Source organism: Anopheles gambiae, chromosome 3 (assembly GCF_943734735.2).
Source record: "Anopheles gambiae chromosome 3, idAnoGambNW_F1_1, whole genome shotgun sequence".
NCBI classification, from domain to species: domain Eukaryota; kingdom Metazoa; phylum Arthropoda; class Insecta; order Diptera; family Culicidae; genus Anopheles; species Anopheles gambiae.
Genome location: NC_064602.1, coordinates 83280 through 97105, shown reverse-complemented (window position 1 = coordinate 97105; position 13826 = coordinate 83280).

The following is a 13826-nucleotide window of genomic DNA, read 5'->3' as shown; positions in this document are numbered from 1 at the left end:
CATTACGTTCATTCATTACGTTGAAACGAGTACCGCAACCGGCAATTTTTAATCGGTATCCTAAGGAAAATGTTGCATGCACCGATAAATGCAGCATTCCAAGCCAACCCAATCCTGCTATTAATAAGGTTCATGGCTGCGCATTAATTTGCTTCCAACATTACCCGTTGCCAGGGGCGATGACGCTATGATGTCGTATGATAGCGCCTACTTTACAACCAACCCAACCGTACTCTCACACAACATCATCGTTGCGTTCTGATGTTGATGAGGGGAGACGGAACTGCAACATACCCTCAACATTATCTCCAACGACGTTACAACGGACGGAGAGAGAGGCATCTTTGTCATTTTTCTGTCATGCTAGAATATTCAAATCCTCCCGCGATCTCTCGAGATAATGTGGCCTGCTGCACGAAATTATCTTTCAAGATACGTTAAGATAAGATTTTATGCTCACAGAGGCACTAAGAGACCGTAATAAGCAGTCTACCGCCTGGATTAGACAACAGAAACCTCCCAATGGTTGGCTGCTGCACCATTGACATGCGAGGATCGTGAAGATGCAAACAGATTAACAATACATCTCTTATGTTTTTTTTGCGTGGTAGAGCATACACGATCGCACGGTCTCATTCGCGCTCTCATAACATGAAATCATCTTAAAGCCATGCGACTGCGTTTTGCAATATTGTCGTGCGAAACGATCGATCAAGGACAAGGAAGGTTTTCCTCCTTGCGGATTAAGAGCACACAAGCGTCCTATTGTGCTCGCCGTCGAGTAGGATATGAAAGGTTTTTATTATTAAATCCATCATATAACTCACACGGGCTCGCGCCCCCGGGGTCAAACGCACCAATTGCCGTTTGCTTTTCTTTGGCGCTTCTCGAATTGGACAATTGAAATCAGTTTTCATCTATAGCAAGAGTTAATTGGGAGGGCGTTCTCTGGTGGATAAGTCCGACGGACAAGATCGTTTTGAAAAACGACCACAGACGCCACGACAAGCAGTTATCAGTTGATAGTTTTGCCTGTTTATGTGTTATGATTATGTATTGTTACCTGTTTGATATATGTGGGCTGATTTTTTGGTTTTTAGGGCAAACAATAGTCGATGAGCTTTGTATTCATTTGTTCTATTTTGAAAAACAAAAACACTTTAGAATAATAAAAACCTACTGATACCAAGCTACCGTTCACAACACATTACTTTCCAATGCAAGGCTTATCCTAGTTGTTGATGCGTGAATTCTATCAAGCATCGTGTGTGTATCGTCTGGTGAACCGATGTCTAGCAGCACATTGTAATCAACGGGTCCCAACCCAATACCACGTGCAGAGCGCCACAAAATGCGACCCACCGTCCACATAGTAGCGAGAATGTTTTGCTTTACACTGTTTTCCGGGTCAGTTTATAATGTGAACGACATTATTCAACAATCGCAAGAGGGGGTTTCAACAGCCCAGCTGCTACAAACAATGACAGTTGTTGTAAAACATCTTGCATGATTTGAATAATGCTGTTCACATTGAAAACTGAGCCGGAAAATAGTGTAATTGAACCATCCAATCGGAAGCGTTGGCAGCATAATACCGATTGCACACACAAGGTCATCGGCAATACTGCCTTATCAACTATCAATAAACGTGTTTTTTATTCTGTTATTGCGTTGGAGCAATCATTGCCATTGATGCAAGTGTAATTATCCCACTCAGCGTCCCTGCCAGTACTACTGATGCTGCTAATGAATCCTCAAATTAGTCGGATAATTTGAGCAGATGATTTGTGGCAAAACTGTTATTGAAGAACGCAACCTCTTTGCTTTGCAGTCGAGTTGTTGGTAACACTATTTGTCAGAAGTTTAATATCTCGAGCAGCGATTACCTAGCGACTACTACTCAGGGAACTAAACAGCTTGACTTTCCGTTACGAGAGAGAGAACGAGATTTCATCTGAATGGTGGTTGAACAGTGTGTATTTAATACATGGTGTTTGCTTGTGAATTGTTGTGAATTGAAACAATATTTAAAATCACAATTTGAGCCACGACATAAGAACTGAAGATACCCTTTATGATTTACCTTGCAGGAATACGCAAAGTAAAAACTGCGTGTAAGTAATTCCATTTATAATTGGGTCGGCTATCTCCAAACTGAATTGCAACCTATCAGACATCTAATTTAGTATTTATGATTACTAGTTTTAGTATTTAGTATTTATGATTAGTATGTACTAGTGATGGGTAAATTCAACAAAAATCCGAATTCGCTTCCGAATGACTCCGCCAAAATTGGAATCGGTTCCGAAAGGTAGGTGCAAAACTCCGAACGGCAATGAGCTACTTAATTTAACGATATGCCACCACTTTGAAGATGAATTTTCTAACAGGAAACACACGCACGACGCACCACACACATCTTCTGGCTGGCTTTGTCAATATCTAGATTACGCTCGCTGTAAGCTGTCAATTTAATCCACCGGCTCCAGCTGGTTGACGAAACATCGCAAACAGGTTGTTAAATTATCATATCAAACCATTAAGGCAATCCATCACCCTGGTCATCACCCGTCTATGCGCGGCTATGCGGCACCTGCAAACGTAACCAGTGAGTTAAACAAAATTGCATTACAGCATCGACGCCTTGGTCGTCTGGTGGCGATCACTGAGTTCCATCCTAGCCGTGTTTAAAGTGATTAATTTCTATCTCCTACAATTAACCATGCCTTGTCCCGTGCCAATAACCGGTACTATCGAAGGCACGAAGCTAAATGATAAGATCAGTGCGTAACACTGATCTAGTAAAGCTACCTATCATATTACTTTCTTGTTTAAAACGTCTATCGTAGCAACAAGTTATTAAATTTTAATTTTTTTTTCAATGAGTTAAAATGAAACAGCCTTTTTACACGGACAAAGGAATTATCTTCATGCCTTTTTACCCTGCTTGTGCTTCGACCAATGTTACTTTTGATGAAATCACTCATAAATACAGCTATTCTTCATATTTTATGTTGTTATATCCAATGATCCATTTCCATTTTAATTATTTTTTTCACTTGGTCCAAGGTGGCCAATTTTGGGTGCGTGTTATTAAATTGACGGTTCGTTACTATGGTCAAATATTTATTTGTCGCAATTTATCGCTCCAGCAAGCACCATCGAAGCGTCACAGAAGATTGCAATGGTAGAATGGAACAACGGAGCTGTTGAACACAACAAAAAGGAGATACCCAAAAAGAATGTGTACCTATGGTGGTTAAATCTTAACTGAACCCTTTGCTTCTTTAAAAATAGTAATCCAAAATCTCATCAACTACCATCTCATCCTTCTACTAGTGCAATCGACTCATTTCTGTTCAAAAATGCATCCCCAGGTTCATGACTAAGTTTTTCTTAGAACTAAAACAATCTTTCTTCGTTTCCACCGACAGGAAATAATTGAAAAATGTTCCCAATTGCTGTGCAGTTGCCCGCGCGGGACTGCTCTCCATTACGTCAACATGTCCTAGCCCAGACAAGCAAAAGCAAATAAATGCTTTGTTTTGTACACTAAAGCCCTCCTACGTCGTTTCCTGCAAAGCTTTCATTACTCTTGACTTCTAATCCGATCATAAAAGAAACGAAATATTCACCATACAAACACAATAAACCGTCAAAATCAACCGTCTACCAAGGATAGCACCTGCTATTTGCACACAACGTCATCCTCGATGCTGTTGGATTACATTAAGATGCATTCGCATTCTAAATGCATCTTCTGAAATCGTTCTCTATAAAAACTCAAAAGAAAGTTGATCTGATGAACAAAGAAAAAGGACACGTCTTCTTTGTGTGTAAGCAAACATATCGCAGCATCGTCCCACAGCATCGCTGAATGTTCCACTTTTTCCAGTCGAATCTTTGCGGAAGCGCGATGTTATCGATAATGAAAAATGCAAATTTCACAAAATCTTGGCCGTACTCATGAAACTTTCCTGCTGTGAATGCAGCCTGGCGTCAAAACTTCAATCCGGTTTTATCCTGTGTTAGTAAACCGAGCAACGGGGTAAACAGCAATAACAACTTCACTCTGCCACCGTCTTTGCTTCCTTGTTCTTCGGACTTCGGAAACATGTGTCTCCAGCAATCGAAAGGGATATTTATTTTTCATCCCTCTTCTATCTATCGTATGTATCGGTTCTAAGGAGTATACAAGATTACACTATTTGACGTTCGACCAAAACTTGACGTTATCCTTAGTGAAACCGATCATTAGGGCATTGCTTTCCTCACGAGGGAAGATTATTCTTTTACTGTTTGAGGACATTTTACACCATTTTGCTATTGCTGCTGGCGAAAGAGGATTTTCCTCAATTCGTTGCAAAATACAGAATGCATACATATTGTTACAATCCTTACATCGGCTGTGGTATACAAACAGTAGGACGACAGTGAGAAAAAAGGCTTGTTCGTGTCAAATCAGCAGTACGACTTCTTCTGTTTTTTCTCATTCCCTGTCAGGAATAGGATAAAAAATTCTCACCCGGGATGTTAGGAAATATAGACTGTGGACAAATATTGATAGCATTGTCACAGTGAAGGTACAGATATTGAATATGCATGCAAATAGAGAGCAGCATCAACCACAGTATAAGCAATAGCGAACCGATGCATTTTGAATCAGTCCTGCATTTCGAATCAATTTTTAATTGATGTCATGAGGGAAGAGTTTAGTGGAAAACGGTCAACTAACACGGACGCTAACACGAATACAATGTTATGCACGCTTAATATTTTTAATGGAATGTAACCGGCCTCTTTTCGTTCTGTCCATTTTTTCCATGTTAACACCACTCGCAAAATTCTATAATCCACCAGATTGCATTGGACTTTCCAGCACGAGGTGTCTAGTGCTCTGGAGAGAGATGGGCTTCACCGCAGGGCAAGACAAAAAGCATCAGCATCTACTTTAGTAACGATGCGGGCTAAAACAGAAGCAACGATGTCTTGGAGCAGACACAGTGTGTTGTGTTTGCACAGCTGGTATGCTTTGGGTAAAGTTAATAAAAAGCATGCTTTATAATTTATGCAAATGTTTCACCATGAAAATGGTTGCTTATTTCATGGAATCGGCGTAGGCTCAATATTATTTGAAACGTTCCGTTTTTATCTGCAAAATATAGTAAAAGATATAACAGTTTTACATTAAAAAATATTATATTAAACTATTATTTATCAGGCTGATCAGCAAATGAGCTATAACGGTGGAAGTATGCTCCAAAAGCTTCAACCGCCTCTGTTTTAACGGGTTTATCCTGGAAATTATAGGAAAGCAATTCAAATTTTAAATTTCACCCTTTAACCGCTCCGCTTCTCTGTTATTTTAGGCCCGAACCACTTTGATTGCACCACTATGGATAGCGCACATGCAACTGCTTTTATTTAAGCCTTCCATGGTACGGTGGTTAAATGTTTGATCGTGGATACAGCAGGTCGTGAGTTCGTTTCTTAGCTCCTTTTTATGTTTACTCATTTACTTTACCCTTTACCCCTGCGCACACGGCAGGGAAGGACTCAGTCCATGCAACAACATGCTCGGTGTTGGGTCTTTTGCTTGCGTAAGTTCCGGTTACAGTTTGATGGTTGATAATTGTTAACAAAAGATCGCACTATCCTTTGCGTACTTACTTCCCGTCTCCCTCTGCATCTTACTCTTACCACCCATAAGGCAAATAGGCGGCAGTCCCATAAGGTGTGAATGAGGAGTAATTTTCACTTTACGTGTCAGTGTTTTCTTCCATATCCCCTAAAACAAAACGTTTCCTTTCTACCTCGAAATGCTGATGCAATTTCCAGACGTCCCAAGCTCTCCATTGGTATCTTGGCGAATGCTGACAACAAGTAAGCTAAGCAACCTCGAAACGAACCCAATCTTTCACCGAACATATTTCCTCAGCAACAGCAGAAACCTGTAACCAGGACGCCAAACGACGTCGCGTGTCCGGGAAAGAATTAAGCGTCTGTAATGCTTGATGCTCTTCTTTGCTATCTTCTTGGAGACTGGTGATTTTATTTCTCTTCCTTCGTTCCTGTAAGTGGTGTTTTTTGCTAGAGCGGAAGCTACTCAGTCGGCAAAACCCCGATGCGAAAATGGCAGCGTCGTTGTCGAGGACCTATAGCATGGCGATCAATTTTGAAATCTTCTCTATATTATGTTCCTGTTTCTGCGGGTTTGATGCGGGTTACTGGTCTGGTGTGGTTGTGGAGCATATCTGTCGGTTATGTGTGGTGTTGCAATGCTTGGAAAATGGCCCTTTAAAGAAAGGAAAGATTTCGTGCTCCCTTTCTGGCTAGCCGTTTTATTTCACGACCCTGTGTTAGGAACACTGCACCAACGCACTCGCACAGCCGCAGGAAGAAGACATAAATGTTAGGAGATTCCTCTGAAGACATCTTGCTTTCCTTATTAACATACAGCACAACCTTGTTACTGATAATATTAAATTTTAATTAAATTTTGTTAAAAAATCATGCGGGCAGAAAGCCATTTGTTTTGGGACACCAACATTAGGTTTTTTTCACGACATGAACGTTTTTGGAGATGGAAGTCGGCTGAGAGGATGATTTTCAGAGTAAAAGACCATGAAGTATTCATCATGTATTTTGCACACAAAATTCATATTTTGTTTTTCTTACATACCTTGTTGTAACTTTAAATAGTTTTGTCTACACGGAACTGTTACATCATTCTTGTTTTCTTATGAATGCAACCACGAAAGACGACATTATTTATCATATGTGACATCACGCTGGCAGGCTTTGCTTTCTTCTCATTTCCAACGTCTCTTTATAAATTCACCACCAATGTCACATACATCTCTCCGTCGCTTATTTCGATTTCTACCGTTTGGTGTTCGCGCATCCACCGATTCAAACGCATTTTCCAACAGACAAGAAAGTCACTAGTTGCGCTTCCACGTCTCATTAGCCTCGACGTTCGAGCTGCCCCGACAATCGAGATATAAGGCGACCCAAAACCACCATCGCTGTTGCGCAATCTCCGAGCCCACTACAATGAAACGCAATCGCAATGAGAAATAGTTAGCATCATTATCCTAGATCAAAAGCAGTACGTTCAAAACCAGGCGGACAGGGACGGGCAGGCTGGCGCACACAACATTGTATGTGCGCAACACTGAATTGTTGAAGGCCCATCACTTCCTCAAATGTGGGGATCATTAGCATATGCTGCTTTCATCTTGCATTTCTTTCTGCCGCTAAGCCGATCAACAGTCTCTTGTATGAAATGATTTTAATAAACGGCGAACCCCCGAAACACCGACAGCAGCAACACCCAACGTTAATCATTTCAAGCATCGAAGCACACAGGCCCGATTTCAAGAGAAGCAAGTAAGAGCTCATATGTCTGTGTTGTGGTATGGTGTAGCAAAACACACAAACGAAAACACAAGCGCCGATTTGCTCGATATGAGACGTGAGTGGAGAAAGTGAACACACTGAACGTACGAACTGTCATTCAATTTATAAAAAAAAAAAACAATAACAAACAAGCACTCAAATTGCCACACCGCCTCGCTATAATAGATATAGACATCTTCTCGCTCACTCGAAATATTCACCAGAAAAGCGTCCTTATCTATTGGAGCATATCGTGATCGCAGGATCACCCTCCGGCACCTACCCTGCCTACCACACTTACCCTTTTTGTGTTCACCATGTTCCTGGGCATGAACTCGTTTCATTGTACTCATCGATCGAAAAACCGATGCGATAAGAGCAATGGCGGACATGTGTCATCGGATTTATCGCAGCGAGAAAGTGCTTATGTAAGCGATTGGTCGTATGCAGGACGAGATACGTGTACGAGGTTCGGTGGTCTTATTATTTTTATTAACTCACTTTCCATTTCATTCGGTCCGGTTGGTATTGATCTGCAAAACAAGCTCCCCAAACCATCCACCCAACCAGCCTTGCGTCCTGCGAGTTTCCGGCGTGAAAGGATTAGCGTTAGTGATCTTGATTCGATTCGATGTTGTTAGCCGCGCATTTTGCTGCATTCGTGCTGTTCCATACGAGCGTGATCTTGTGAAAAGGGTGTGAAAACAGTTTTGCAACCACGAATGCGCGCATATCATATTATGTTTTAGTCAGTGATTTTGTGCAACGTCTGTGCTTGTTACTAGGGGTGTACTGTGATTTTGTGTAAGTTGGTCCCACCGTTTGCCGCCGGGTGAAACCAATCAAACTACTGCTGACGATTGCGTGCAACACGAGCAGCAGGAATGCCTTACTATCTCGATCTCTAAAGGAAGCAATTTATTGGAATGGAATAGCGTGAAATGGAATGCGCTTTTGCTAGCCACGAGCGTTGGTGACGTAGATCGTTTTATGCATGGTATTTGAGGAAAAGATCACATTTTTATATTAAATGCTGTCATAGTAGGTAGCGGAACTTGGGGCAAGTGTGCCACCTTAAGCATTTCAAGTTATAACTCACTAAAACGTGTTTTTCAAAAGCCGATTTAAATCTCATAACCATTTTACATCTATTTCCTCACTTATAAATGAGTTTCGCTTGAAAAAACGTGCAAACAAAATTGTTTTTGAAGCGTTTTAAAAAGGGTCCAAAAAGACGTTGTTTTTTGGGCTATGTGGCAAGAGTGCCACTCGTATGGGGCAAGACGGCCACCTGGTTAAAATAACCGTATTTCTTAGATAATTGGAAATTATTACGTTTGTACCACTAGTGTATGTATTCCTACATGTATTTAGTCAACAATGAACCCTTTTTGACCACCAACTGTACCACAATATGGTTTTTTTTACTGTTCTGTTTTTCTGGCGTGGAATCCGCTCACAATAGCGCACCATTCCGCAGCACGCTACAACAATGTTTACATTTTTGACAGCTCGCGCCTATGAAAGATTGTGGCACACTTGCCCCAAACAGAGATGGCACACTTGCCCCAAAAGTTGTAACTTTTTTGAAATTGAATTTTTCAGTGACAAAAAGAAAGTTTTTTTCAACCAACCCCACAAAAAATTTCACGTTTTCTCAGCTATACGGTGGTGTAAATATTTTCTCGGTTGATTGTTCGCATAATTTTTGAGAGCTTATTTGGTTGGATTAAAAAATTATAATATTCTGCTCAATTTTGAAACTCAATATAAATCAGCTCAAAACAATGGGGAATATCGATTGGTCTATATGAAATTCGGCTCAGTATACCTAGTCATTGGAAAGGAACCAACTGTATACACAATTGATCATTAAACTAAAGTTTTTAAGGAAAAATGCTAGGTGGCACTCTTGCCCCGTATGGCACACTTGCCCCAATTTCCGCTATTTTTTTTACAAGTATTTATATTCGCATATTCAACTGCTAAATGCTTTCTTCTATAAAGCTGAACGGCTATAAAGGGCCCCGAGGTATCGAAAGAGGTTCCGAGAGTGCTGAAGAAATTAAACATTATTACAGGGTCAATTCAAGTCACTTTCGAATTTGCACATATATATTAACCGCATCCAAGGTGTTTTTCAAAAGCTGTCATGGTGTATCTGCTTCAAAATGAAATTTCAGTTTCAACACATGATTTTCAACACATAAAAAAGAGCTTTCAAACTCAATCAAGCTTGAGTTGTGTTGAAAATCATGATGCAGTAATTAAAAATTATTATGATGGCAATGGAATATCAGATTGATGTGGAATAACATCTTGCACGCGGTGAATAACAATGTTTACATTCGAAAGTGACTTGAAAAACCCTGTATGATGAAAATGAAATATCATAGCGATGCGGAATAGCTTCATGCAGTGAAAAACTATGTTTACATTCAAAATTAGCTTGGAAAACCCTGTAATAATGTTTTGTTTCTTCAGCTTGATTGTCAACACTTCAACGGCCAGTGAGATCCGGCTTCAACCCCCGGCATAAAAAAACAGACGTTTACACCTGATCCGTTGTTGACATCCTAAAGTGACTTGGAAAACCCTGTAAACCACCCTGGCAGTCGTTTTGAAGAGATGAACCTCTTGATGGGAACCGACATGAACGATAATTTGTTTGACCCACGACGAAAGTATCATGGAAAACCGGTCATTGACAACAAGCTGAAGTGAAACGATGCATAGCCTTTGTTACAGTGAGTGCTACACTGACAAATTTTAAGATGTATTTTTATTCGCTTCTAAAATTGAATAACAAAATAAAACTGCGAATTATCAATTGAAACATTATTGCAAAGGAGAAACGTATTTTCAAGTAAGATAACAACATTGAACTTAACATGTATAGTAGAATAGAAAAAAAGCACATCACTGTATTATTTTTCGATCATAAATCCTTCTGAATCGATCGGTTTAAAGCCCGCGCCCCTGCAACTCCACGAACGATGCTGAATTGCTCAACACGCCCACACACACACATACACACCCTATCATTCTCAAAGCAAGCCATGATGAACTGTTGCTGATGTTGCTGCTGCGGGTGAACAAACGAACCCAATCGACTTATTGGCCCACGATTGGTTATGGAAGTGGAGGGGGGCGATTGTGGTGAAGCAAACAAGGGTTGAGATAAAACTTTCATATGAGAAATGCTGCGACGCGAATGTTGTGGTCGAAGTTAAGCGAGTGACAAGACGTCGTCGTCGTCATAGGATTGTTTTCCTGCGGGTGTGTAGCACCATCACCTTCTGAGTACCGAAACTAGACCTGCTGCGATGACGACGAGGTAAAATCGTTCACTTTATCACGATTGATATGCTTATGGTTTATGTGTTATTTCTTTTTTGCTTTTTTTTATCTGCCTGTGTCTAGAACTGCTAATGTTTGATTTGTTGTTTTGCCGCTTACCGCAAAGAGTCATTGGTACATCAATCCGTACGCTCGTATTGGAAAAAAGATTAAATCATATTTGAAACTCTCCCTTGTGCGCATCCCCCTTCTAGGCTTGGGAAAGCGTTTTTCAAACGGGATAAAATCATGTGATTCGGCACCACGTGGCAAAAAGACAATCAGGCGTTCAAACAAGGACAATCGTACGACTTGCACCTCTTCTTAACACATCTTCCGTTTTCTTCACGCGCTGACAGCGCGAAACCTGAATCACATCCGCTGAACATGACCGTCGATTTGACCTGCAACAGCGAGAAATGCTTGCACTGTTCGAACGGCTTTATGGAACGATGCTTGCCCGAGCGATTGCTGTATGCCCTGAGGGAAGAGTTTTGGTTATCTTTTCTCGTGGGGCTAAGGAGGACCTTGTACTTTGCGTTCTTTGCGCGGTAATATCAGTTTCCACAATCATGCACTGATGTGTCTGAATGCCGTTGTTGGTGGTGGGTATGATCAAGAGATTTTTTGGGGCGAGAGTTATTCCTTCAACAAATGCAAAACACGTGTCATTTTTTCTGCGTACCTGCTGTTGACGGTAGTAACAGAAAAGAGCAAGCGGAACCGGTTTTGATGAAGGGTTTTTGTTTCACTGGTGTCTTTTGAGTGCAGCAACCTAACTAGCATATACATTAGCCGCGTTCGGACTAGTGATGGGAAAAATGAATCTCAGAAGGGATTCGAATCTTTGAATCCCAATCCTGGTTGGGATTCGAATATTTGAATCGCATTCCCAATATGGTATAGCGGTTTATTGTAGTTTGTTGAGGGGGGGGGGGGGGGAGGGGAGGGGGAATTAGTTAAAGCTAGAATAAGATATCGTTTTGTTTCACTCAAATTATTTAACTTTTCAGTACTTACATCATAATTAGTACAGGTCCCCGAGATACGCGGACCTTTATTCAATATTGAATCAAATAATTAATTTAGTGACTATAACTTTAAAGCTACATTACACGAACATTTGCAATATTTCGACTGAAAACTGCGTGATTAGACTTTCCAAATAGAGATACGTGGTTTCTCTCGACCCCCATTAATAGCATTAATAATAATTAATAGCATCTCGGGGACAGCCTCTAATTTCAATCGCAAACCAAATTCGAATAGCAATCAGAATCCTAATTGCACTCAGAATCCCTATCGCAATTCCAATGCAATCACATTCAGAATCCCAATCATACGAATCCCAAACGAATCGCAATCCCTTTCGAATCATAATACTAATCCCAATAAGAATCCTTCGAATCCCAATCAGAATCCCAATCGAATTGCAATCAAATCCCAATCGCAAAGAAATCGTGTAGGGTTTCAAATCCTACAAATAAAATACGATTCGTTCGAATCTTTCTAGGAATTGAATCATCGAATCTTCCGAATCCTGAATCTTCGCAATCCCTTTCGAATCATAATACTAATCCCAATAAGAATCCTTCGAATCCCAATCAGAATCCCAATCGAATTGCAATCAAATCCCAATCGCAAAGAAATCGTGTAGGGTTTCAAATCCTACAAATAAAATACGATTCGTTCGAATCTTTCTAGGAATTGAATCTTCGAATCTTCCGAATCCTGAATCTTCCAACACTAGTTCGGACACGGCATATTCTGCTAGAAAAAATCTGTCAAACAAACATTTTCACTGAGGTAGGGGTGGTGTAGCAGCCTGTGGCGAATGGTTTTCGAGCAATCCAAGTTATCCATCGCTGGATGGATAACAAAAATGTTTGCTTGCAATCTTTTGACAGGCAGATAGAATTATTGTGTTTTCTCGTGTTTTAACATAATTTTTCGATCGCTACCGAACCGTAAATGTTATAAAGGTGGAATATTATGCATTTCGCAACCCGTCTTTTACGAATTATTTTGTTAAATTAAGATAATTATATCCTGCTAAAATTCGTGTTGTGTAAACGCAAAAATAATGGCGAATCTTTTTTTGACACTTGTTTCTAGTAGAAGGGGAAAGATTCGCGAAGAAAGATATGCCGTGTTTGAGCGTACCTATTGTATTTTGGCTGATGAATAATGAAACAGAATCTATCAGTTTCTAGTGGAAATGATCTGTAAGATATAGGATTGTTTATTAAAAGATGTAAATAAATTCTATGTCGTCTCTTTGTATTTGGTATTATTGGTAGATGTAACAGGAAAGAATTTAATTTATATGTGTCAAATATTATAAGCCTCACGCCTGTAATGCATTCTAGTTAACTTCTTTTTTCTTAAGTTGACTATTATTTGCATACATTTTCGGTTCATTTTGCTCTGCGTCTTCGTTACCGAGACTAGAAATATCCCCACCTGCAATACCCATTGCATGGAAGGGAGGGAGGTGGGGGGGGGGGTGGTTGGTAGAGAATTTGAGGGTTTGTGCATTATTAAAAAAATAAATAAATGGAAATTCAATATGTATTCAATGATATCATTTCTCATTTGAATATTTGACTTTCCGTTAAGTTTAACTAAGCATTGGCTTCGCATGAGCGTACTAGTGCATTGATAATTGGCCCTTTATTGATTCTTTTTTTTTTGCACTAGCGCAACTAACTGCACTAAAAAACAACATAAAACCCGTACGAAGCATAAATTCAATCGATCTGGCAAATAACTCCAAGGTAGATCGATTCATCAAATCCAATCGATTCATCGATCAAATCCGGATTCGAACGATGGATGTAGGCAACGCGCAATGCATCAAGCAGCAAAGGAACGAAAACGGAACGGAAAAAACAATAACCCCAAGTCAAGCGCGCTCATACAAGGTCAAGCATTCGCCAATAACTGCTGGGAGAATGAAGGAGGTGGGGTAGTGATCTCACTGAAAACTTATATGATCTAGTAGAACGGATAAAGAAGACAACAGACAAGCGATATCACTTCCTCCACCACTATCTTATAAACAGCTGTGTGATCGCAACTACTGC